Genomic DNA, 27,238 nt, shown 5'->3' on the forward strand with positions numbered 1-27,238 from the left:
TGCCTAAATGGCCCCTCTGTCACTCTGTTTTGACAGTCCGGTCTTTCACGTGATCACAAACTTGACCATATCCCTCCTCCTCTATAACAAGGTCACGTTTCTCAGACTCTTGGTCAACTGTGAGGTAACTCTGAGACCCGTATAAACACTATCAAGACCTTTAATGGTGTTTAATGGGTTTCCTTGCCTTCTAGGACTGTAACACTGTGCGATGCCGTGAACAATCCCCTTTTCTTTTATGTTTCCGTGTCCTAGCACACTCTCTTTTTCTGTTACAATGTTCTTTCCCTTCTCTACTTAAGATATGCTGACTCATTCTTTAAATGTTGCTTTATGTTTTAACTTCTCTGGGAAGAATTTTTGATCACCCGTTAGCAATTTGGTTTTTATGCCCAAAATACACTGTATTCATATTTTTAAAGCACTTTATCTCTTGTGAGAGAATGTTTTGTGATAATATGTGCTCTTTCCTTGAAGTCAGCCCTCATCCCCCTCCCAGGGTCGTCTGACCCAGCCTTAGGAACCGAGAGCACCAGGCCACCAGCACAGCCACTGGCCCTACAGGTGATGCTGGCACCAAGAAATAACAGTGAGTCAACACAGGTGACTCTGCTATTCACTCAGCTTTTATTAATGCAGATTCAGTCCAAAGCTATAATAACTCAATAACAGTAATAATCACTCAGAACTCAAGTCCTAAGAATCCAGGTCAGAGGCCGGGCCCAGGAGACAGCCAGTCAGTGTCTGGCACGGCAGAGTCTGCAGTGCTTGGGTGAGCAAGGTGGATCGGAGCGGTCGTGCGTCGCTGCTGGTCACTCTCGTCCTCTCAGCTGTCTCAGCTATCTGTTCCAGGCTTCTGATTTTATGCTCCTCTTGGCTGCAGAGTCATGTTGTTTTTGCACAATCTCTTGTAAACATGATTTTCTCAGTCTCTATCAGCAATTTGTTTATGTCAGCTCTGATAAGAGAGACTCAGAAGGGAGCCTCACTAGAAACCAGCCACACCGGCACCCTGATCTTAGACCTCCAGCCTCCAGACTGTGAGAAAATAAAATTTTTTCTATGTAAGCCATAGAACTCATTCATTCACTCATTCATCTTCATTCATTCACTCACTCATTCATGTTTTCAGTGTTTAGCAAGTAATGAGCACTTGATATAAACAAAGCAAAAGCTACAAAACTATTTCAAGTAATACTACCTGAATACATGCATAGTTTGCTAAAGAGATTACATTGATGTGACTGAATTCATTTTTTCTATGTAGAATGCAATATACTGTCATTTCTCATGAACAAGTATCGTATCTACTAAAACAATTTTAATTATCGTCAGTTTAAAACTTTCAGAGTGAATGTAATATAGGAATTAAAAAGTAGTATTATTGTAAGTAGATTAATATTTCAAATGAGTCCTTATTTGTGTGACAAACTCATTGAATGAAATCCACATCTCGTTTCGCAGTTGAACACACTGTGTGCGTCCTAAGACAGGGAGGTCTGGCAAACGGTCTAAATGGCATTGAAAATGGAGAGGTGTTTCTGGGTTCCAGTGTGGAACATAAGCCTTCATATCGCCCTAAAACGAAAATCAGCAAAGAACAAAGAGAAATATGTCTTACTTTATTAAGGTTCTTCTTCTAATGGTTGTCAATGAAACAGTCTTCCCGTTTTCATTTTTATTGGGATTTCAGGAAGTCACACAGATTTGGCAATATGTGCCCTCATCCTGTCTACTTACTTTAAATACTAGCCCTGCTCGATGATGTAGTCATTTGGCAGACTATAAAGTCCCACTATTTTTTGTCAAATTACATCTGTGAAATGTGTTGTTTTCCCATGTATGGTGTGCACATTACGAGCACTTCTGACCTCCATTAATGAAATAATTCTGGTGACTCTGAGGGAAGTTAAAGTAATGGGAAATATGCAATAATAATAGTTCATAGTAATTCACCAAAGAGCGCGTGGATGCTCCGTGTGTAAACACAGGCAGCCACCCGTGTGGCCCTTTGAAACACACCCATGAATGCTTTGGTGCGGGCCCACCTCCACAGAAAGCCTGCGTCAGAAAAGTACTGAAACACAATGAAAACAGTAGCGCCGCTCCCCAGCCAGTGTGTTTGTATCACCAAACTTCAAAGCTTGTTATAGATGTTAGCTGTTAGTGTATTTGATTATCCCAACTCTGTATGGTGGGGATGTAATTCCCAACTGGAAGCTAAGGAAAAGGGATTAAGTGATTTGTACAGACCTCAGGGAGCCAAGCTAAAGCCCTGTGATTCTGTAGTAGGAAAATAATTTTCTTTGCACACTTTCCTCTAAAGTGACTTAAGACTTAATTAAAATTATACACATTTTGAAATACATAAAATTCTACATGCCAATCAAGACTGACCTTGACCTTGCCTGTTTGAATACTGGGAGCATAAATCAATTCTACGGTTATCGTTTTAAGTTTTTTAAAGATTTCCTGGATGTATTTGCCCTTAAAACAACCTCAGAGGTTATTTTTATTTACTGAGGTGCATATGCCGTTGATTGGTGAGATCTATAAATGTCATTTCCACCAACTGTCTGAGTGTGGGCGCGCATGCTGGTGTGTATGGAAGCTTTAGCTTTCTGAAGTGTTAGAAAAGAATAAACGAATTACGGTAGTTTTTGGATAGTGTTATGTGCTCAGCAAGAGTGCATGTTCCTTCAATGATATATCTACTCTTGATGCTCAAACTTTCTGGAAAATAATTAAAGTAGATTAGAACAGTTCCCCAACTTTTTTGATTAGTGAATTCCTTTCACTGTAATATAGAATCTCACAGACCTCCTTTATCCATTTTTATGAAGTGATTTATAAAGAAGCTATTTTAGGTAAAAATATTATATAGCACACTATTAAAATTACATTTATAAAGTTTAGTTAACATTTAATATCCATAAGATAGAGGTAAATTTCAAAATTTCTGCATTTCTCAAGTGACCCATGCTGTGTAACTTAATTTAAATGTGAAAGAAAAAGAATGATTTGTAAACAAACATATTACTTAAAATTTAGTGACAACACATATTGAAAAGTAGACTGAAATATAATTGACATGTTCCAGCATCCCAAATAGATACAGAGCTCTCATAACATCTTTGAAATGTCTGTTGTAAACTTTAAGTAATCAATTGACTTATTTTCATACATTAAAAAAATTTCAATTATAGAAATTTGTGAGAATTTAAAATTTTTTTATGAATGTAAAGCACTTTCTAAAGTTTTCAAAGAAGTTAATATATGTGAGTTGCATTTGTAAGCATCTATCCACAAATTATATATTGTGCATATCTATCATTTTTATTTAAAATAAATGTAAAGTCAATCTAGATATATTAATCACTATGTTTACTTTTTTTAATCCTACTTCTGAATTGCCAGAGATAACTTGGTATAAACAATTTGATTAGATAAATTCATTGTACAGGTCTGTTGAATAATATATTGGGATAAGTGTGTAGAGATTTCATTATTTTTATGGTCTTCATTCATGTTCTATATTTGAACATGTGTTTCTTAGTATGTATATTTATTCAACAATTCATTATTGGTATAAATTGATCAATATATGCCAAGAATCAAAGCAAATAAAACCTGCATACCGTAATTTGCCGTGTATAAGGCACACCCATGTTTTTGGCCCAAACTTTCAGGAAAAAAATCTTTCATTTTAATTTTTTAATTCAAGTTTTTATTTATTTATATTTAGAAACAAAACCGGTTATCATATTCCAGGGTATTATTTTGCATATGGATATCATTATTGCTTTCTTAAGTTACGCTTTCAATGCATAAGCATAAATAAAACAATTAAAAACATATATGTAGATACAGAATTAGTACTACCCATGTATAGTGTGCATCCTTATTTTTCCTTTAAAATTTTGGACAAAAATGTGTGCATTATATACAGCAAAATACGGTAATCATCAAAAGCTCCATGGTCACTAATGATGTACAGGTAGGTGGTAAATCTAAAGAGAGTGAAACATAACAGATTTAAACATTTTTCTCACTAATTCACTATACATCCTCAAAATGTACTGGGGGCTCTTAAATTGTTTCTCTTTAAGGTATAAATTATTTAAGTATTTTAAATGTCATTTCAGCCTTTAAGAATATAAATCCCCATGAACTCTTTTCCAAATTCCAATGTTTCCCCAATCTTCATTTAGGTCACATATCGAAATGTTGGGAAGGCAATTAAATGCACCTATCTTACATTGGTTATTCAACATTTGGGCTATTTGAGAATAAAAATAAAATCAACTAACAGAGACAAAAGAACACACAAGAATAGAAAAACCAAGAGAGAAAAAGGACAAGGAAAAGCTAAACAATTAAACAGAAGTGGACAGTGAGCACAGCTCTTTCCACAGCTTGTCCTCCTCCCTTGTCCTCTGTTCTTCACCCACACCCACCTTTTTTCCTCCAGACCCCCCTCCAGCCACTGATCCTCTGCCCAGGACCCACATGGCTCTTGTCCTGGTGCCCCAAGTTCGTGTCAATATTCTTTCAGCTCTCAGGCCATGTCATTGGGAGCCCTCCCTCTAACCCCAACCCAGGCTGGATTACATCAGTCCCCCTCCCCCAATATAACATGCAGTGGGCTTTTGCTCCACAGTGCTTATCAGCATTGTTTATTATTCATTTTATTAATGGGCTTATTTAATTAGGACTTGCCTCTACCCTATTTCATGAGTTCCAAGAGGAGAGGGAATTTGACTGTTTATTTAGCTAAATACAATATTTTTTAGCCTCAGCAAGGTCTCCGGCATTTAATAGGTACTCAACTAAATATTTGTTGAAGGGGGGAGAAAGAGGAAAAAAAGGAAGGGAAGAAGGAAAGGAGAAAATGACAAACGATGAAAGAAAATGATGAGATATAAGAAGAGGGCATAATAAGACCCATTAAATTAATTTATCTGACTCAACAAACAATTATTTGATGTCTATTATGTCGAAATATGGCTAGGATAGGATAGGCCTATGTTTGTGGATGTAGCGAGAATAAACAGTGGAGAAGCGGAGACTAAGCTCTCCACGGAACAGCCCACCAGCATTTCCGCCTGGGCGTCTCACTGGTATCTCAAATCTAACATATGCCCACCCCCGACTCCCACTCCCACTCCAACTTATTTTTGCTCTGGCTTGTTTTTTCTTTTTTACAGCACAGCAAATGTCCCCATTTCATCTAGTGTAAACAACTCTTTTTGAGAAATCGACATTGCAATGATGGCGAGAGGTCAGTATCTTATTGGAGATATGGACAAAGGGAGATTTCAGGGGGGCATTATTCCCGCTTGGAGATGGTAATCTTTCATCGAGCTTTCACACTAAGATTAGCAGATAAAATCAAGGGTAGTATTTGCAGTATCAAGGACTGAGTTTAGAATGTGATGTTAGTGCTGAGTAGAAGTTGATTCAGACAGTGTGTTGGCTCTTTGATACAATACTTATTTATTCATCTATTCGCTCTTCCAGAAAACTTCTTTAATATCTCTGATGAAAGCACTAACTTAAGATGCTCATCAGAGATACACTAATAGGTTAGAACCTGATCCTTAGTTTTGAGAAAATGTTAAAGTAGGAGGAAAGATATGAAATATACACAAAATTAAAGTGCATCTTGAAATATACATCCTACAAAAGTTGTATCAAAAAGTGATTTGATAGTTTCATCATTTATTTATTATTTAAGAAATCCAGGGTACCCCTTCTATTTCTTAAACATAGCATCTCAGTGGTAGGTAGCATTCCCAGACCTGCCACACGGTCAGGTCTGTGTGTTGCTAGAAGCCTCCTCACAGGTGTTTCATCTTCTCCATCACCTGTGCTTCTCCTGTGGCGCCATGGAACCCATCTTCTGGGGCACAGAGAGCCAAGAGAAGGCAGGGGGTTAGGCCACCTTCTTCCTGGGCACTGAATACAATCTCTTCTTGCCCTGCAGCAGTGAGTCCCTTACAGTGAGAGGCCAAAAGGCCTCTTCTTTCCAGAAACATCAAGATGAGAAACAGACAAAATGTCAGGTTCTCAGGCTTTCCAGTCTTACCAGTGATGTCCCTCAGTGCCCTGCCTCCTTCTGGGGACAATCTCTTTGCATCAATTCTGCAAGGCTGGTGACCTAAATGACTCTTTAATGACTTTTCTCTGTCCTATGTCTTTCTTTAGGCCAACTGGTGGGAGTAGGACAAGGTGGGTTACGGTGCTTGATTTCAGTCAGGTAGGTCACTCCATTTCTTAGTAATGGTGGTGAGAGGAGGTAGGCTTGTGTGGACCCAACTGTGGTGGTTCTCATTCAAATTTGAGTACTTCATGCTATTTTTCCCATTTTTCTTTCTCTTTCTTTTTTTTTTAGGGAGAGAGAGAAAGAAAGGGAGACAGATAGACATCAATTTGTAGTTCCACCCATTTATGCATTAATTCGTTGCTTCTTGTATTTGCCCTGACTGGGGCTTGAACCTGCAACCTAGGCATATCTGGATGAGGCTCTAATCAACTGAGCTACCCAGCCAGTGCTCATGCTGTTTATATTCAATTGAGACCATGATCATCACTAATGTAGGGGCAAAGAAAAGTTCTACTCCATATACACTTTGCAAAAGTTTTGATCCCAGATTAAAAAAAAATTTTTTAAACTTTTTTTAAGTAGCATGTTATACTTTCAAGTAAGTCCTTGTTGTTTCTACTAAAATTTTCAGCTGGTTTATATATTTTGCAAGATGATTTATGATGTTATTCATTTTCCTGATATTGAAATATTGAAGAATAGAACTATTGAAGAATACATTTCTCTGACTCTTTTAAAAATTGGCATAATTACACTCAGGTGTTTTCCCAGTGCCACAGAGATGGCGTTTGCAGGCAGGCATTCCTTCCATTGGAAAGAATTGTTTGCTGCTGGGAACTGCCTGGGTAAGACAGGTAGCAGGGCACGTGAAGGAGCCCAGCACATTCAATGCAATGCCATTCCTCTCCCACTCACAGATGTGGGACACAAACGGTGCTGAATTTGAGAACTGCTGAACTCCTTTATTTATTTATTTTTGGCATGAACAAATAGGTTTATTCAGAGAATGCAGAGAAATTTCAACATAAGGAAGGCTATCAACATAATTCTTCACCCTAACAAAAGCAAAAATATCATATCATGAAGTGAAATAGGTATTTGAAAAATGTAGAAGCCATTTATAACAAAATAAGTTCTTAAGCAATATGTAATTGAATGAAATCTCTGGATGGTCAAGACTATTATATACATATAATGTAAAAACTCTTTTACCATTTTATTTATTTACATTTTCACTAGCAAACATCATAGAGTGCCCATTCATGGTTTTGTAGTATCATGCATTGGTCATTTGGAAAATATTGGTTCGCTGAGTTGTGCAGATCTTATAAATGTTGGCACATTTTATTATACAATATCAAAAAACCAAACTTATTAACATCATTATGATGCTCCCGTCGGTGACAAAAACTTTTTCAAAATTGCTTGTAGGCTTGAATTTTATCAGCAACAAATACTGTCCATTGTTTCTCTTGAAGTTACAGGTTTACTTTGTTCATGTTCAAATTGTGTTTCATTTAATTTCAAATACCCAAAAGAGAATAACCACAGCTTTTCAGTCTTTCTTTAAAGGAAAAAGTGGTGCTTCATGGGAAAAGCCGGTGGTTGGAAGCTCAGTCCAGTCACACACGTGCTTTTCCTGGAGACAGCCGTCATACCTCGCTGTGCTGCAAAAGTCCTTCTGCAGTTGTTCCGTCTCACCATCCAGAACGTTGAAAGCATGTGCCCAAGTGTTGAGATTTAATGTAACTCATTTTAGTGCCTCATCAAAGGACATTCTTCGGTGAAACTGACTTAAAAAAAAAGGGTGCCTAGAGGTAACGAATACATTGACTTCCAGCATGGTTCGATGTGACTGACTGCCTGTATTCATGCTCAGCAGCCTGCTTGGATCCAATACCACCACCTCCCGAGCTGTGTGACTTGGGACATGTGTGTTTAATGCCACTGTGCCTCGGTCTCCTTACCTACAAAATGGTGGTGACGTACTACCCCTCCCTCATAGGTTTCCTGCAACAGTGCAGAAAGCGAAATGTTTAAATGCCATGCACAATGCCTTGTCACAATTTAAGTGCCCGATATGTAGCAGGTGGCGTTTTTAATTGAATTTATTGGGGTGACATTGGTTCATAAAATTATATAGTGTTCAGGGGTAGGATTCTGTGACACATCATCATATATTGTGAGCCCACCATGCCATGGAACTGCTGTGCTGACCTCGGGAAGTCAACTTTCTGGTACCTTAGTTTATTGTCCACCTTCCAAATGTGACTTTTTTGGTTGATATTTGCTTAATTTATATTTGTCCAGGTATTTACTTTTAGTTTGTTATGGTAATTTATCTCACAAAAGGAATGGTTAGATTTTTAAAATAGAGCTTGGTCGAGACTTTGCCATTTAAATTATTTAAAATAATTGTAGGGATTCATCTATGTGTACTTAATTTTGCTGACACATGGGAAATTACCCTCGCACAACAATACCTCAAAATAGTTAAGCTAGGCAAACTATCCCAATGGCCACGGAACAGAGACAATCACAGACCTAATTAAAATGCTCAAATCACACGGTTTCTCAAAATAGTCTAAAGTATATAATGAGAACAAAAAGGGAAGAGAAGGGGAGATTGGCATACCTAGGATGGGTGCAAGCAGGGCCGAAGATGTACACTCCCTGACTCCTGATCATTTTGGGCTCCTAAGTTCTTCCAGCTGATGGCGTGGTTCTGAAGAAGCCCACAGATGGGTCTCAGCAGGGTCAACACGCTTGCTGAATCCGAGAGAAGCAAGTAATTATGCCTGACCCCTCCTGGGCCTTGTCATTTAGCCTATTGATCAACTCTCGGTTTTCTCTGGATTCCTCGAGCAGAGCACTTATACGGGCCAGAATAAGACCATGATGGGCATTACCAATGAGTGGCTAATTTATAGATGACATAGCTGTCAGCATAGAGGTGACATGATCTATAATTTTTCACTGGGAATTTCTATCCCTTTCTATTTATAAGTATTATTCTTGTTTGTCCTGTCATATGTTTCATTTATTTTACGTATCTTAACATGCCTTAGAGGTCACTGACTTATTCTATATTTAATCTTGTGTACGCTGCCAATGTCTCTCAAGCTTCCAGCTTACTCATTATCTACAATTAACACATCCTGTGAGTTTCATCTATATCTCAGGAACTGCTTGCTTAATGACTATGTTTGACCTTTCTTACGGGTTTTCTCCATCCCATTTATTTTGCTTGTTTTGTGTAGCAGTTGAATATTCTCAAACAAGATAGCAAACACATATTACATTGGCATTTGGCAATGTTTGATATTTGATAATAATTCTTTATTAACCAAAGTTACGAATATACCCATAATGTTTGGGAAATTATTTAGCTTGTTTTTACTTTTTCTTCCTAACTCCAGTTGTTTATCAGTGTTTATTTTGTTAAAGACACTGGCAATTGCTACTAAATAGTTAATCTAATTGTATTTTGCATTCCTTTCAAGGTTTATCAGTATCTTTTGCATTTGATTTTGTTTCTGCAGGTATTTAACATGTAAAATTGGTGCTATATATGTGAATTGATTTTAACACACCTGAGCAAAAGTACTTCAACTCTTCTTGACACCATTGGATGCTGTTAATAACTGTTCATATGCTGTCAATTTTGGACTAACAAATATTTGGGCTAGTGAACAACTTTTTGGAAGAGAGCCTGTCCTTAAGTAGAATAGCTTCTGTGTTTTCAGATGATATATTTATCTTTCAGAAAAGCAAAAAACAATAAACAAATAAAAAATCAGTGAAAACTAGTTGAGCTATAAGGTGATTTAATAATGTGGCCTCTTTCAAAACAAATACACTGGTAATCTATTATTATAAGCCGAAAAACAACAGGATAAAATTCCACTTAGCAATCTCATCAAATTTATGATGTATTTGGAATAAAATTAATAAATGTACAAGGAACTTGGGATAGTGAACACACAATACAGTGTACAGATGATGTGTTGCTGAATTGTGCATCTGAAACCTGTATAATTTTGTTGACTAGGGTCACCCCAATAAATTCAATAAAAAGGAAAAAATGGACAAGGAGAAGAAAATTTTCACTCATGCATAAAGAAAGGCACAAAAGTTCAGAGACATGGCAAGGTCTCAGAAAATGTATATCACCTGAAAAAGTTACCTAGAGACATCATTTAGCAAAAAATAAAGATAAATGAAAGTTCAAAACTGAAGAATGAGGAAGTCATGATGTTAAAGGGCTCTGAGGGGCAGCTGAACCTGACCACCCAGGTTACATGGTATTCTGGTTCTGTACTGTTAGCGGAATGTGTTCTAAGGCAGCTACAGAGGAAACTTGAACTTTGCAGGTTTGTTGTTGGTCTGAAGTTGTAAACTGTATTTATATGTATTGTAGAACAGAGAAAATGAGTAAATGATATTGATGTCATTGGGAACCAGGGTTCTGAGAAGACACACAAATATGCCATGGAAAAGAGGGGCAAATGTTGTGGTGCAGAATTTGTATTAGAGGTGTAAATATCAACTCATCTTTAAAAGTTTATTCCATGGCTCTGTCCATTGAAAGAGCCTAAAGCAATGACACTCCAGAAGCAACAAGCCTATCTTGGTGTCTAATACCATTCCCCAGTAAACGTACCAAGGCTCCAGGGAAAAATGGCTGATTCAAGGTGTGGGGTAGGGAATTGCTACGTGAGCCTGGAATATTTTGTGCTAAAACAGAAAGAAAATGCTTGAAGATCAGTGGAAATATGATAAAAGGACACAGGAACTGGCCTAATGGGGGCTTCCCCTGACCAAATTCAAGCATCAAAATGAATAGTAGTGGTAAGGGATCATAATACATTCAACACAAATTAATCCATGAATCTGTTGATACTCAAAAAAACAAAAACGTGATGAACCAGGGACAAAAAGCTCTTCTTTTGCAGATAAAATGCAGAATACAAGTAGAAAATTACTAACATAATTATCAGCATAATAAGTGATTGAGGCAAGGATTAGCAATTGATGCTAAAAGTATTTATTAATTACAAAGAAATAAATGTACCTTTATTTGGCAGAGCTGATAGAAACTACATTAACCAACTGATCAAATTTAGCATCATCACTATCAAATAAATGGATTTATACGCACCCTGATGTGATATAGGGGAAAGCATGCAATGTCAATTATGCTGTATTCTTGCTCAAAGTGTTTCGTGTGAATCTACTTGTGAGGAAATGATCAGACAAATCCAGACTGTAGGACATATGTAAGACAACTATCCGGACCCTTTCAGAAGTATTACTGCTAAGAATAGAACAGCTGGAGGAAATTTGTTCAGCTAGAGTCTTCAGAGACTCACACTGAGGTACTGAGGGTGAAGTGGCACATCTGCAACTTACTTTCAAGTAGTTCGGCATCTACCAATTAATCTATTGACCTATCGATTTACCTACCTACCCAGTACCTATTGTGAGAATGAGTAAATGTACCTGAACTGGCAAATCTAGATGAAGGGCACTTGGACCTTTCATTGTCTTACTCTTTCAACTTGTCTTTAAGTTGGAAATGTGTCAAAAAAAAAAAAGGCACTGACATGCAGGGGTGAGATGTTCTCGGTTAGAAGGAGATAATGCATAGTTGGTTTAAAAATAAAACTAGGCTCTGAAATAATTCCCGTATTTAAATCTTTGCTTAAATTTAAATTTGCTACCAATGTGATCTTACCCAAATTACTAAGGCAGTAACTCTATGAAGTGAGTAATATATGGCAAATGTCATCAAATGGGACATATTTTCCCCTTATGTCCCTGTCAGTGTTGAGAAAACAGAAAATACCAAATAACTCATGATTTATTTGGTATTTGAAAATACCAAATAACTCATGACTCTCACCATATGTGATACAAGATTTTAGAGGTGAGGTGAGGGCAAAATGGGCTGGGCTTCTTGGTCATTCTGGGACTTTTTCTTTATCGTTGTGCTGAAGAGTAAATGAAGATAAACACCAATATCAAAGAGTTTGTTTCCATTGTAACCATAGATTTCTTATTTTCAAAATCTATATTACTTAGGATTCAGCACAAGAGTATTGATTCTATTTGTTTTCATTGTAAGTGACAGAAAGGCATCTTGAAGTAGCTTAGATAAGCAGAGGGGCTTACTAAAGGGTTCAGGAGCTAAACCACAAGGGTCAAGAAATGACTGGGTCTTAAGAATACCAGGGACTAGAAATATGAATGCTGACAGGTGTCTTTCATTCTACCTCTCATCTTATTATTTCTCTATCAGTTCCATCCCCTCTAACAGCTGATCATGCTCCTCTATGGGACAGGGGACATGAACATTAAAAAAGACCGAGTTTCCCATTATGTAACTTCTACCACTAGAGATAGACCAACTCTCCACACTGCATTCAGGACAGAAGGCCTGGAGAAGGAATCTGATTGGTTATTTCGGGTCAGATCCCCATTCCTAGACCAATGAACTAGGCCCTGTGTTTGAGGGGGTGGGTAGAGTCATGGAGGATCACCACCTCTCTTTCTTGGACCCACTGGTGTTCAGATTTGGGAAAGGAGCAGTTCCAGAAGGAGAGGAGTGCTGGACAGACAGTGGTGTACATGTCTACCAGAATCTCAAGTTTTACGTTTATTCTCATTTTGATCAAAACACACAAGATAAAATTTAATTTTTTTATGAAACAAGTACCTTATTAATGTGTATTTTTTCAGAAAAAAATAAAAATCATGTGAATCTGAAGAACTCATTGAATATCCAGAGAAAATGTAAAAACCAAGCATAAATCAAGTCAGAAAGTAAGCAAAATAATTAGTCTATTTTTCATAAATGAGGTTTTGTGTGGGTGTTTCTAGGGTGAGAGAGAAGGTAATGTAGTTTAATTATGCATCTGGGTCTGAAATTTAGAGTGAAAATACACTGTGATATCATTATGACTAAGAAAATTCCAAGTCACGCATAGTGTAGAGGTTAAGAGAGGTTAAACTAAAGAGTTACCACTTAACATTGTCCCTTTAAAGAACAGCTAGCTCAAAATTGCAGCCACAATATTTGTTTTTGACCTGTACTTGACTCCTACAACTGACTATCTTTAACTCCTATATATCTGGAAGTTTACCAAAAACTTCTGGGAGTTCATTTCATATTATTAGCATTCTTAACCGGTGAACATGCCTACAACAAACAAGTGGAAATAGACTTTGCCCTTGAAGTTTTTCCATATTTTAATGTGTTTAGCATCCCCCACCTATGTCATCCCCTCCGATGAGAGCAAGAAATAAAAACCATGCATTACCATGTGACAGATGGCACGTACTACTTTCAAAAAATAGTTAAGGGTAGTTGTCCAATGATGAGTCAGTGGAGTTGTGGGTAGCAAAAGGAGCGCAATTGGCTCAGTCTAAGTAGATGAGATTGAGTGTTAGGTTCCCTTGGCCTAATGTGCTGCAGTTTGTCCACTTACAGAACTGTATGTGGGGCACTTGGGTGGACTTGGGTAACTATACTGTCTTAAACAACTTATGACAATGTGAATAGATTCGATGGAATCATCTCCAGCTTGGTTCCCAATGAGAGAATAAGAAAATAAAAGAGTGAGAGAAAAGAACAAAAATCTCCAAAAGGCATACCTTAAGAAGCCACTTTCATAATATAATACGTGATTTCAGATCATTAAATATTATATGCCATGAGTATCAGCACCATTGCAGAAGTCTAGATGGCCAGAGCCAAAGTATTTGTGCCTAGAGGGGACAGTCACATTGCTCTGTGAAAGGAAGCAGAGAGAATTCAGTGCACTTGCAGATGCTGTGATCTTGGATCCAGAGTCCGAGATATGATACGCATATACCCTTATTCTTGAAGAAATTAGAATTTTAAAAACATATTGCTTTGTTTGCTGAAAACGGTTGGGGCAGAAAAAAAAGAGTAAATATTAAAATAAATTGGAACTTACTACCCCTAGCCTAGTGACACAGATGGTATTTACAAAATGTACTATGTTTTTAATTTTAAAAAAAGAATAAAGAAAAAAAAGAAAAAGTAAGTGCCTTTGACAAATTTTTAAATCACTCTTACCTTTAGATTAATAGGTATATGAAAACATCTAGATATCTGAATCATGGTAGGTACAGCATATGAATTAGACACACAATATATGTTTTAAATTCAATAATGAGTGCTTTTGCAAGTCACATATAAACCCTAGTGGAATCCCTCCCAGTCTGGTGTTGTATGGAAAGTTCACAAGCTGGTTTTAGCTGAGACAGAACCTGGGGTATTGGGGGGCTGGGGACAGTCAACTCTGAGGGGCCGTGCGCCCTGGACCTGTACCTAATGTTTGCTATTTGGTGTTTGTGTTCAAGTAGGCCACCAAATGCTGTTTTTTCATTTATCTTCCTTAGCAAAATGGTGAGACCACCTTCTAACATACGGGAACATTTCCACACTACGAGAGAAAAAGAACGAGATTTTGAAATAATGTCCTATGGAATATATACTTCTGATGGAGAGTCCTAGATAATACTTCATGTAGCAAAAGTAATAGTCAATGAAGCTTGTATCTCGCCCTTTTTTTATTCTCAAAACCATTTATGTATTTACTTATTTTAAAAAGTGCTTTCTGAATTCATTTGACACAGTAGGGCACATTTTAAAATATTGATTCTTCTCTGTTACAGTCTTGGTTGGCTTGTTATATTCCAGAAAAAGTTAAGTAAGAAAGGAGTATTGGACTCCATAAAATTCAACAGTATGAGCTTCTATTTATTATTTTAAAAAGAAAATTCAAGTGGTAATTTTTATGCTGCCTGATAAAGTTTACTTTAAATTTTAATATAATAAATATAATTTTGTAAGCAAACCAATTTACACATAATGGAGGTAATATTCATAAGGTAGCAGAGTTATCTTAGATCTAGAAAATATACCTTACTATTTGTATGATTTTAATATTCCCACTAACTTGTTTTCTTTCCTCATCTTTTATCTTCCTTCTATTCTTTTTCTCTCCCTCCCTTTCTTTCTTCTCCCAGTGAGGAAAAGAACAAAAGGACGGAAAACAATTTTTTTCCCTCATAGCTTCAAAATATCCAGAAATGTTAAATCTCTTTAAGATGTCACTGATATAGGCTGCGATTATCTATAAGATTTGGAATTTTCTTGGACTAATGAAAACTTGGCAAGTTGGTAAATTTTGAGAATCTGGATGAAAGGATTTACATTCATTTGTGTGAGAGCACTGTGCCCACTTTACAAGTGTTTCACTTATTAATTTTTAAACATCTCATTTTGGCAGCTAGTTCCTTGCTTTCCTATCACTGAGCAGCCCCTCTTACTTGCACCACGTTCCTTTGAAACTCTTCGGTTCAGCCTTTAGTAACTATGTTGCATAGCAATGAAAACCATTGTTCTACTAAAGACACGTGGGCCCCCATATTTCTAACGGGGGAAATAAAAGTTGCAGCCTGTTTTTAATTAGTGTTTGGCCATATAGCGCACGGCTATAAAAATGCTTATTTCATTGTGAAGGCAAGCACAGTGGCGTGCTTTAGCGGGTACGCAGAAATAAAATACAGCTTCTTAAGTATATGTCTGAAAACGAGGCAACCTCGACAAAGATAAATTGAGCACTTGCTTGACCAATACAAACAGACTAAAAAAAGAAAAAAAAATCAAGTGGGCCACATATGGAGTTACAGTTTAAAAAAATGAAGAGTATAATATTTTGCATTAACCCTTCAACTTTCCACTGTGAAACAGTCAGGGTGATTTCTTTAGGTTGGTGGCTAATAGGTACAATCTAACAAATTACATGCTATGTAATTTTGAAATAAAAGTCTTGCCAGAAAGAAAAATGTAATCAGCCCCTGAACCATAGGATACCATTTTCAGCAGTAAAGAGAAAATAATTAGTGAAGCGACCAGTTGGTTGAAATGAGGAAATAGGGAGGGAATAATTATCAGTTCGTAATCGCCGTGACTATTACCCTGGTCTATAGTCTCCTCTTGAGCGAGGCTTCTGCACCTGGCCCTCCTGTTTGCTTGCAGCTGAGAAGACGCAGAGGCCAGGCCGTAATGGCCTGCTTCCCGGCCCTCTGTGCGGGTCGCCGTCTCAATGGCTGCAGATGTTTACGCAGAATGATCACTCTTAGGTAGCCTCCTTCAGTCGTAATCCCAGAGTCCTTGTTGCAAACAGCAGCTTGAGCTCTTTAACATAAAGGCCAGGCCTGAATTAAGGGTCTTGGGAAACCTTTGATAGGCCGAGCTTTAGATGTTTTAAGCAGATTGTGAAAATAATTTACAACAAAGGGCCAGGTTAATTTAAAAATAGAGTTTAAAAAAAAACATTAAATCTATGTTATGCTGCCTGATGAGTTTTTATAAACTGATAAGCTTGTCTCATGTAGCTTTCTGAATTTTAAACACATATGCACAAGCTAGCTAGGTTATAACTGGTTCTTATTAAGCCATTAAAAGGGAATACTAAAAAGGAGGCTTAAACTCAGGTGCATTCAATAAAACTCTATTTGCATTGGCACAGAGGTGGTGCATATGTTGAGCTGGTGCTCGAAGTTCATCACCTGTGTTACCTATGCTTAAATGGTATTTTGCTTCAATAAAAGTACCATTTATAATTTCTATCAGCTATTATTAAAGCATATTCATAGTTGATGAATTAACTTAATACACCCACTAGATTTACTGTATTTGTATAGTTATTTATACCTGTTGGTAACTTTCAGTAGAAAGAAAAGGAGCTCAGTAAGGAATTCTTAGGGCAGGATAAGTGCTTCATTTAAATAAATAGATTAAATATGTTTATTACTATTACCAATATCATCCAGCTGAGACAAGAAATGATCCCCAATAAAGAAGGCAGCCAACCTCCTACTTTAAGGGCCAAATTATTGTGTTCTCTTTACGATCCTGACTGAAAGGAAATCTTTTCTTCATCATTCATGGAATGATTTTGAAATCTGGCTTAAGGTGGAATCAGTGACCCTGTACTGTGCGTCCTTCAATGCAATCTGTTTTCCTCGGGAAGAACACTTGCCCTCCTTGGAATTTGTGAGCGCTCTGAATTGATGAGGAGGGGCTGCCAAGGGGAAGACTGAGCTGCATGAGATGTCCAGTCCAAGAACGGACTCACAGTTTCATCAACACACACGCTGTCCCTTAGACCGACAAAACACCATGTCCTCTGAGCTGTGTCCCAGGCACAGCTGGGGTCGTTTTTATTCAACATAATATGAATTCTGTCTAGGACGCACAGGCTCACTCCCTGGACAGACTAGTTATCTCATTCAGTGCCCCTCTTGCCATATAGGATATCTGAGGCCCACTGGATGTTAATTCTGTACAGTAAATGCTATTTTTTAAAAGTCAGCAACCTCCCTCCTCCCACATGTTCAGGAGAGATGGGGGCTATGGCTCTCTACTCTCCTGTCCCAGCGACCGTACTGAGCAGCACATTCCCAGACACACATTTCTCACGACTGTTTCTGAAATAATGAAATTAAACTAGATCTCAAAATTGTGTCCATTATTTGGAAAAGATTGTTATGAGGCTTTAATTAGAAGTTATGTGCCCTGAGAGATTTATGACTGTAAATTTCCCCACGCACATGGTTTTCATTATAATGGCAGGGAACCAATAACTTTTAAGCGATTCCCATCACCCACTCCTCCCTGTGCCCCCACCCCCATGAAACTGAAATCATTTTAGAGGTCACCCAGGTTTTTGAAAGAAAAGTGGACATTTATAGATTTTCTTGAAACAGGAATCCTTCTGTTTAAGAAATAAGCCAGAAATACCATAGAAAAAGATTAGCTACATTATTCTTTGTCATGTAAGTGTGGGAAGATAAAAACTCTCTGAAACTCAGGCTTGTTCTAATAGTAATACTTTTTTTCTTTTTTCTGGGGAAATGAATATTTTCCTCTGAAGAATATCTTACTCAATTCAGGGTTGTGGTGGCAGTTACAGACTGATTAATGTGCCCCAGTCATTTCCCCCTCACAGTCTATACTGTTAGATCAGAGATCTGTGCGGAAACATAGCCATGGCCCTCTTTGAAACGCCCCACCCTCCCATCCCCAGCTCAAGTCGGGTTGTTGCAATATAACGTGGCCTATGTTATGAAATAGCTCTTGTTTTCCCTTGGTGAAAATTATGAGTATTATATATGGTTAAGCAATCTTCGCATTAAAAGCTGTAATTCTGAAATTTCCCTGGTTCCCTAAGGTGGCTGACTGAATCCATCATCTTTAATACCAGAAGGAGGAGATGGGTAGAAATGACAGTTGAACTTATTTTGTGGCAGAAGAACACTCTTCACATAGAAAATATTCTCTGTGTTCCTGTATCACAGTTATTGCACTTTCAATAGCCATTGGTTGAAAAACTACATTGTACTAAAACTAATATGAATGAATTCAGTAATGCTTTAAAATAAATTAATAATTATAATAGTATTGACATACATTTGAGAAATAAAAGCAAAGCTGTTTGCAATATATTACCGTGTTTTTCAGACTATAAGATGCACCCCCCCCAAATGTGGGAGGGAAATGGGGGTGTATCTTACAGTCCAAATGTAGCTTACCTGGCTTGCTGGGGTTAGGGGGTGGTGGTGGAGCAGGGTTTTTTTTTTCCTATTTTCCTCCTCTAAAACCTAGGTGCATCCTATGGTCCAGTGGGTCTTATACTCCGAAAAACATGGTATTTAGTTAGTCTAAAAATTTGATGGACCTGTATAGATGCAAGAACTTTCCTGACTTGGCCCCTCTCAAGGTTAGTGATCGTTGTTTTAAAATTATATTTCAAGAGTCAAGTCTACTTTACAACCACAATAAACAACATCAATGACAACAATAAACAATAACAACAATTCCTTCAGGGCCCTGAGAACATATTTGTGGACTTCTAATCCCCTATAGGGGAAGCAGCATCTGAAGAAATTAAAATCAATTTTATAAAACTTTCTGTGAATTATGCATAAACACTGCAAAATAATTTTATTTATTATCATAGTGCCGAGAATGCAATATTTAATAATGTTGGTAAACTTGCGGGATCCTGGAAATATGTCCGAAGATCCCCCAGGTTAAACAAATTAACCAGATCGAACACTAGTCACAGAGCATGACAATCATTTTGGCTTAGGAAATGGACTTTGAACTTAGAATATTACTTAGATTAGAAACGAGAATATTCTGGAATATCCTTTGGGAACTTAAGACCTTTTGAATTAGAGATGAGGGGGTCAAAAAATTATTATGAGTTGAGCACCTCCAGTGTGCTGGGTGACACGTGTGTCCTGTTGACCTCTCAAAATAATCCTATAATGTAGTTGTAAGTATCCCCCAAATGTAGCCCCCAAAAGAGGTAAGCATGTGGAAGCAACATGCTGGACAAATAAACTCCTGGGAAGAGGATTTCCCCATCTGGACCCAATGGCAAGCAGGAAGCACTGGCTTAGACATTAACTCAGAATAATGGTGAAGGTTCCCAGCATCACTGAAGGGCGGGTCAGCCTTAGCAACCACATAGCTATTGTGCTACAGACGAACAACACAACCTAAGACAGAACTGGGCCAAGGAAAAGACTTTCTGAGGATTAAAGCCAAACAGACTTACAACAGTGAAAGAAGAGGTAGCTTAAGTACTCTGAGGAGCAGATGGCCCTAAGAAAGGACCAGTAGTCCTGGCTGGGACTAAAAATGCCTATCTAAGACATATTAGAAACTTAGTACGTTTTTTTTTTTTTAATGGATGAATGGTTGTTCTAGTAACTATTGCTACATTTTAAATGATCCTAAAACGTAGTGGAATAAAACAATCATTATGTTCAGGAATTGTAATGATTGGGAATTTGCATAGGCCAGAGTGGGGATGGCTTGCCAAAGTCTGGATGACTCAAGGGGCAGGAAGAGCCTGGAATCGTCTGGAGATGTCTTCACTCACAGATCCAGAAATGGCGGTTGGCCAGGGCCTCCCTGGCACGGTCCACTGCAACACTCTACCTGGCCTCTCCATGGGGTCTCTCCAGGTGGGCCACTTTGGGCTGTCTCACAGCATGGTTTCCAAGAGCAAGCAACCCAAGAGCCCCAAGCAGAAGCTCTATCACCTTTGGTGAACTAGTCCCAGCAGTCACATGACATCACTTCCACCCTAATTACAGATTCAAAGGGAGGGAACATATCCCCACCTAGGAGACGAGTCAGAATCATATTGTAAGAAGAGCATGGAAGGTGGAAAGTTATTTTTGGAGCTGTTGAGTGATGGAAATTATAATTTGCCACAAATATAGTAATTTCAGGTGCTGGAGAGGAGTGTGAGACGGGAGTCTGCAAAGTTGGTTTGGAGAGGTCTGAAGAAGGGGAAGACCCTTTGGCGTGAGCCAAGTGCTTTCTCCAGGGGATCACAGCCAGTCTTAACGTTAGAGCCCTGCTCCCAGCTGGGGAAGAGGTCCAGCAGTTTAGCTCCAAATCTGGGGTCAGCTAAGAGAAGCTCCTACCTGGGAGGTATCAGCTCATAAATGAAGTTCCAGGGATTGGAGTGAAAGGGACAACGATGAAGCAAACTTATCCAGCTTAGAACCTTGTCATTTTCTCTCATTTGTTATAATGATATGGGGCACCAGTCTTTTAAAGGGGACAGCAAAGAAATGTGAGGCTGCGGAGGCTGCTCTCCTGAACCATTCCTTAATTAATTAAGTAATCAATTCAACAAACACTTGAGTGCAACTATGTGCCAGTTGAGGTGAAGGGAGAAGCTCAAGAAAAAGCCTAGTTGGTGGCTGAACTGAGAGGTAAAGCCCGCAGCTGAATCTGGGTCGTCGTCGGGGGTAAGACAAGAGGGCCAAGCCTCATAAGGAAAGAACCTTGGAGGAAGCCTGTTTATAGCCTGTTCGAAGTGACCGGCCAAGGCTCACAGAAAAGCAAAGACAGGCTAGATCCCCAGCTGGCTGATGTTCTTTGGCCTGAAACTCAAATTACATCCGCTGCGAACATTTTTTAACCAAGTGCCGTGATTTACGTTAAAATACTGCTTCATGGGCCTTTGTCCGTCACTTCTTTCTCTAGGCTTATCTATTACAAATTTTATTTTGAACTATTTTACTTAAAAAGCTCGAATGTTTAAATTCCTTGTACACCTGTCTTTTTCTATAATCTCAAATGTTTTCTTATTGGTGTAACCCTCACAGTAGGGAAGCATTCAGCCAATGTTCAGTTTTTCCTTGGCTGATTATTAAATAAGAGGGATCTTGTTTCTCTTCCTGACGGCTTTCTTTCAGCTTTTTTTTTTTTTTTTTACTACTTATTACTGCATGGTGGGAGGAGGTGCGTGGAAGCAAAATTAAAATCTAAAACACTTACTTTGCCACTTATTAATTAGTATTTCCACCCAGAGAAAGGAGAAGATTTTAAGTGCTAGTTAAAATGCTTTTCCATGCTCCCTTGTTCGAGCTCTCCACTCTAACGAACAGAATTCTTTTGTCATCGGTGTAAATCTCTACATTATATCTTTTACACAGGATTTTTCATTTCATGCACTCCACCTTCATCCGGGACTCTTCTTCAGCTAGGATTCTGAATGTCACTTAGGTTTGTCCATCAATGTTCACTCAGATGCTCTTGTTAAGTTGGAAGCAAGACAGAAAATCCCACTGTTCCTATTTTCTCCTAGCCGATACCGTGTGGCATTTACTGGTGTTTCGATGGTAGCTTCCTGACTGTGACAGTAGTGGTATGGTTCTAGAGTTTTCCATTCTTGCAGGTGACTTCTTGATTGCAGAGGACAGCTTCTCTCCTTGTAATTCTGAGGAATGTCTGTCTACCTAGACCTATGTTTGTTTGGCTCTTGCCAATGATTCCATATGCCATTTAATAACCATTAGTCAGTCTTTCAATAAGCTTTTATAAACTAGCTAGAGTGGTTCTCCTGTCTGAAACAGATTCCTGAATGAAACAGGTAGGAAATTGGGCAGGACAAGGTAGGAAAATAAACTTACTATAGTGTCCTGGATGTACATTAATATTAACCCACTATCACCCCTAGTATTCAGAAAACTGGTTTTAATGCTAGTTTTCTAGAGGATATCAACCTGCACATCAATCTTGGGGTTCTTTAGAATCTGTGATGGGGTTCACTTTAGGGACCTAATCTCCTCCAAAGGAAGAGAAACCTGATTTGTTTTTAAGAACAATAAGGCCCACATTTCTTCCCTCTCTTGAATGTAGGCATGGGTGTGTGACTCATCTTATACCATGAGATGTAAATAGCACTCATTTTCTGTGCCCTCTGGGAAATTATTGTAAAGAGATAACTTTCTTACAGCCACCTATATACTAGCTACAGCCAACAAGATCTGCTAACAGGTTTGTTGTAGGATGTGAGAAATAAAGAACTAAGGAAACTTCATGGATTTTGGTCAGGGCTGCTCAGGGATGAATGTTACTAGCTGAGATGGGGAAGGCTGTGGGAGGAGGTTTGGGGAAAACATCAGTTCAGTTTTGGACGTGTTAAATTAGAGATAAATATTTGAGATTCAGGTGGAGATAACAAGTTGGCAATTATATATAAGCCTGGAGTTCAGGAAAGACGTGGGTGAGGGTTGTTTTTGAAGGTTTGGCATGTAGGGCATTGACGTTGTTTTCATGATTTGAGTTAGATTTTTGTTTACTTGCTCTAGAACTTTTATGCTTATACCAATTAAGTAAGAATTTAGTAGCATTCCTGTCTATTTTGTTTTATGAACGCCGTGATTAACTAGCCAGAACCAGAGGTCTGTGAGAGTCAGGCTCCTCTGATTCCTGCTTTGCCTTTGCTGTCCATTCCAGGAATCACACCCACAGTGCCTTGGGAGGTCGAGTGTCACCACTCTTGATTATCCCATTGCATTTAGGGTTGACAGGTGAGTGGCTGTGAGTCACACTGTGAGCTGTGGCCTACAGGGCTGAGCAATCGCGGAACTCTTCAAGGATGAAGGGGTTCTTCCCACAAATTTATTTCTCAAAGTCTTGCTGAAAGGAATCTCTTTGGAATGCTCCTAGTGTGGGTGAGTATGTCCTCAACGACAAACCTCTAACATTCCCATCTAGTGTCGTCCACTTCTTCCACATTAAACCAAAGAAGGTTCATGAAGGGAACCAAAACTCTGCCACCCTGAAGCTGCCCTTCTCACATATTGATTTTTTTATTCCTTAACATTTTATTGTCACACAATAAAACAAAATATGAAGCTTAGAACTGGATCACTTGGCCCTTCCCCTTCTTATCTCCTCCCAGTTCAGAATGCTCGCATCTCTTAATGGCCGGCATTCTCTCAGATCTGCAGTTGGGCTGAACGCATTCAAGCTTCAGCACAACCTTCTTTGTGGTTTTAGCCCATTTGGCAGAAACTTGGCTTAGTCTGCCCACCACAGCCACTCTGCTTCCTGTCAGGACCCTGCTTTCCCTGCGCGTACAGAGAATCCTTGTCCTTCCTGTACCGAGTTACTTTGTGGGGCTGAGGCTCGCCACACTTCTTACAGAAAGTCCAGCAGGTTTTAGGGACATTCACCAGGTTTGCCAGAGTGCTATCGGCACAGAAAGGAAGAAAGATGCTGATTTTAAGCTGTTTGTTAAAAAACACGACTCAGAGGGATCCTTTGACTCCTGCCCCCCACCTTTCCTGCCCAAGAGATTCAGAGAGAGGAACTTGCTTCAGGAGGAGGAGTCAAAAATGTCACCTTAGCCTCATTTGAATTAAGGATAGTAAACAAAAGGGCTTCAGGCAGGGGCCTGGTAGCTGAATACTCCCTGTGTCCCGCTGTTTCTGAGTTGCCTAGCAAGGGTTTTCCTGCCACCTATGCGCTGCTCTTCCTCGGCTACCTGTAAATTGCCCATTCTCACTTCTGAACTCTAATGCCCTGTCCTCCACTTTTCTCCTTTGCCCAAAAATGTCTCATAGACCCAGTGTGGCCTCACTGTCTTTGGATTTTTATATTTATATGAATTCCCCATGCACAAATTAAACCTTTGATTTTCTCCTATTAATCTGTCTCTCTTAATCTGATGATTAGCCCAGCCAGAAGAACTTAGAAGGTGGGAGGAAGAGTAATAATATTTTCTTGCCCCCACAGCAGACATTTCCAGTTTGCTAACAATGGGCCATCTTTCGGTGCAGGTTCCAGCCAACCCACCCAACCAACTGTTAGAGCCTTTTCGAACTCCCGAAGCTGCATGTGAAGTGTAAGATCTCGGCTTAGTGAGTTCATATCAAATTTGGCCTGATCCAACTTTATGTTCTTTCCACTATTATCTAATACCTCTAGTATCCATTCCCACACATGTTCCCCAGATTTCTGCCTTATTTGTACATGTAGAAAACTTGAATAGTTATTTTGGAATGGAGTGTACCTCCTAATGGGTCACACTTTGCTTTTAGGGGCCTGCTGGGACTTGAGTCTAATCACAGGTGTTAGGAACAGAGAGGGGTCAGCGGGGAGGGAAGTCGTGAGGAGAATCAGTATTGTCCTGCATGACAGCAGCTTCAGGGGAAGCTGTTACTATTTTCTTAGGCATTGCAGCATTAATCCCCTCAAACTGAGGTACAGAGGAACATACCACTGGGGGCAAGGAGGTGGTGAGCCCAAGAGGTAGAGAGAACTCTCCCGTTAGCAAAGAAGACTCCTCAGGATTTAGGGGCTCAACGTCCTCAGCTTCATCAGGGTCTTCCCACGTGCCTCCACCCCAACTTACAGGATCCCATTCTTTTCTAATTGATGCCTAACAGTAGACACCCTGCAAAGCTGGGCGTTCGACTTTTTGTTGGAATTCACCATTCACAGGATAAGGTTCTGCATTTGATTTTCAGCAATTTTAGCCTTGGTGGCTGCAGAAGATAAGGTTCCCCATCGGGGCACTTGTAATGTTCTTAGGTCATTTGTGCACTTCTTGAGCTTGGAATTCAAATCTCTGACCACATTCTTTTCTTTTAGTTCTTTGTCTAGCAACATTAGGAGCAACTAATAAATGTTATTATATTTTTTATTTTCCAGAAATGTTTGAAAGTATCATATATAGAGTCACTGGACTCCTCATTTCTTCTCTTTTTCTTTTCCTTGCTTCTTACAAGTGGTTGATCAGGAGTATTCAGCGCAGATATTTTGCGTATCTCTATAAACACTTTATCATGCCATGGGTTAGTGCTTTCTTTACTGCTAGAAATAGGTTCAAACTACATTAAATCTGATCAGATCAGGCTGCCAATTCCAGAAATTCCAGAATGAGTTCAGAAAACTTGTCCTTAAAATTCTGTTCAGGGTTAATTAGGTATTCTCTAAGAAGATTGAAACTTTTCTTATAGCATCTTTCTTTTCCTTCTGAGACCTCACCAGAATAACCTTTAATGGTCTGTTTATGGTGAGGCAAGATAGTGAGAAGCTAGGAAAACTTCTTGGCAAGTGGAATGGGAAAACTGAAACACATAGCTAAACAAACTGGCCAAGCAATTTCTAGCCAGATACAGAAGATCACCAGGGCAGAAAGACCCAGATGCCTACCAACGGGCAAAACTGGTGCTGGACCTTGTCCCCAGGTTGCCTTTTCTCCCCTGGCATGCTGCTGGTCATGTGGTTTAGACTCCCTAACTTTTCCTCCCTGGAGATGATATCTAAGCCTCTGTTGTGTTTCAGCTCCTGGCCCAGAGAAGCAGCAAAACCAGCAGGTGATGCCAGGAGCAGCTGCAATGACTGATGACCCCCCCACCCTGTGTTCACCAATCAGTGGAAACCCCAGTCCTGAAAAGGCACACCTGGAAAAGCTGGTGCATATTCTATTGAAATCTCCCCTAAAATACTGATCTTTGAAAATCAGATTAAACCCCTCAAGACAAAGAAGCCAGTGCTGCCCTCCTTGGGGCACCCCCACTGGAATCTCCTTTCTGAGTGACTTTTCTTTCTCCTAAACTCTAAGGGTCCCCATGAGACTTGCAACCAGGGAAGCAATGGGAAGTGGCAGCTTGTCCCAGGCTAACCCCCTGAACCTGTCCCCAAGGCCTCCCTTTTCTCTGAATTTCCAGTGAGCTGATTGCAACCCCGCCTTGGCTCATTTCTTTCCTACAGTGTTTCTGGAGAGCCAAAGCAGCCCAGTCTAGGCCCTCTCCTGTTGTTTCTTCTCTCCTAGGCCCTTCCTTGTTTCACTGTGCCTAACTTTAATGAACGTACTTTCAAAATCACCTGGACTTATGTTGTGAAATTTTTCCTGCACAAAGGCAAGAACCCACACAATTACAGGCTGGCCTGAGGCAGACCTGTTCCAGCTGGGTTCCCTTTCAGGCAACAATGGAAATGTAAATTTTTCTAGCATGTACCTCAGAGCTCTTCCAGTCTTCATCCATTACCCAGTTCCAAAGATGTTCCCACATTTTTAGGTACTTATTACAGCAGCAACTTACTTTTTAGGCTTAGTCCATTAATATCGGTTGCAGTCAGTTCTATAGTGCCATAACAAAATACAACAGATATTTATCTCTGTTTATAAACAACATATATTTATATCTCACAGTTCTGGAGGCTGTGGAGTCCAAGATAAAGGTGCTGGCATCTTGTGAGAGTGAATTCCTGGTTCATAGATGGCCATTTTTAGTTGTGTTTTCACATAGTGAAAAAATGAAGGAGCTCTCTGAAAAAATTCTCACTCAAGGTTATGTTTATTGACTTTAGAGAGAGAGGGAGGGTGGGAGAGAGAGAGAGAGAGAGAGATCAATGTGAGAGAAACATTGATCGGTTGCTTCCTGTATGTGCTCCAAGAGGGGACTGAATCCATAACTTAGGTATGTGCCCTGAATGGGAATTGAACTCACCACCTTTTGGGGTATGGGACACCAAAACTGAGCCACTTGGCCATGACTCTCTTTCCTTCCTTCCTTCCTTCCTTCCTTCCTTCCTTCTTTCTCTCTTTGGCTTTTATGAGACTTCATTTTGTAAGGACACTAATTCTATTCCTGAAGGCTTCATCCTCATGACCTAATAACCTCTGAGAGGCTCCCCCTCCTAATACCCTCACACTGGGGATTAACTTTCAACATGAATTTTGGGAGGACATGACATTCAGT

General features: G+C 39.2%; 1 pseudogene; it reads right to left on the reverse strand.

Annotated features, from left to right (window-relative positions):
- Nucleotides 1–23,382: 23,382 nt before the first annotated feature.
- Nucleotides 23,383–25,754, reverse strand: LOC112315705 (large ribosomal subunit protein eL42-like; annotated as a pseudogene).
- Between the last annotated feature and the right edge of the window lie 1,484 nt (nucleotides 25,755–27,238).

The sequence above is a fragment of the Desmodus rotundus genome, chromosome 8 (assembly GCF_022682495.2).
Source record: "Desmodus rotundus isolate HL8 chromosome 8, HLdesRot8A.1, whole genome shotgun sequence".
Lineage (NCBI taxonomy): Eukaryota > Metazoa > Chordata > Mammalia > Chiroptera > Phyllostomidae > Desmodus > Desmodus rotundus.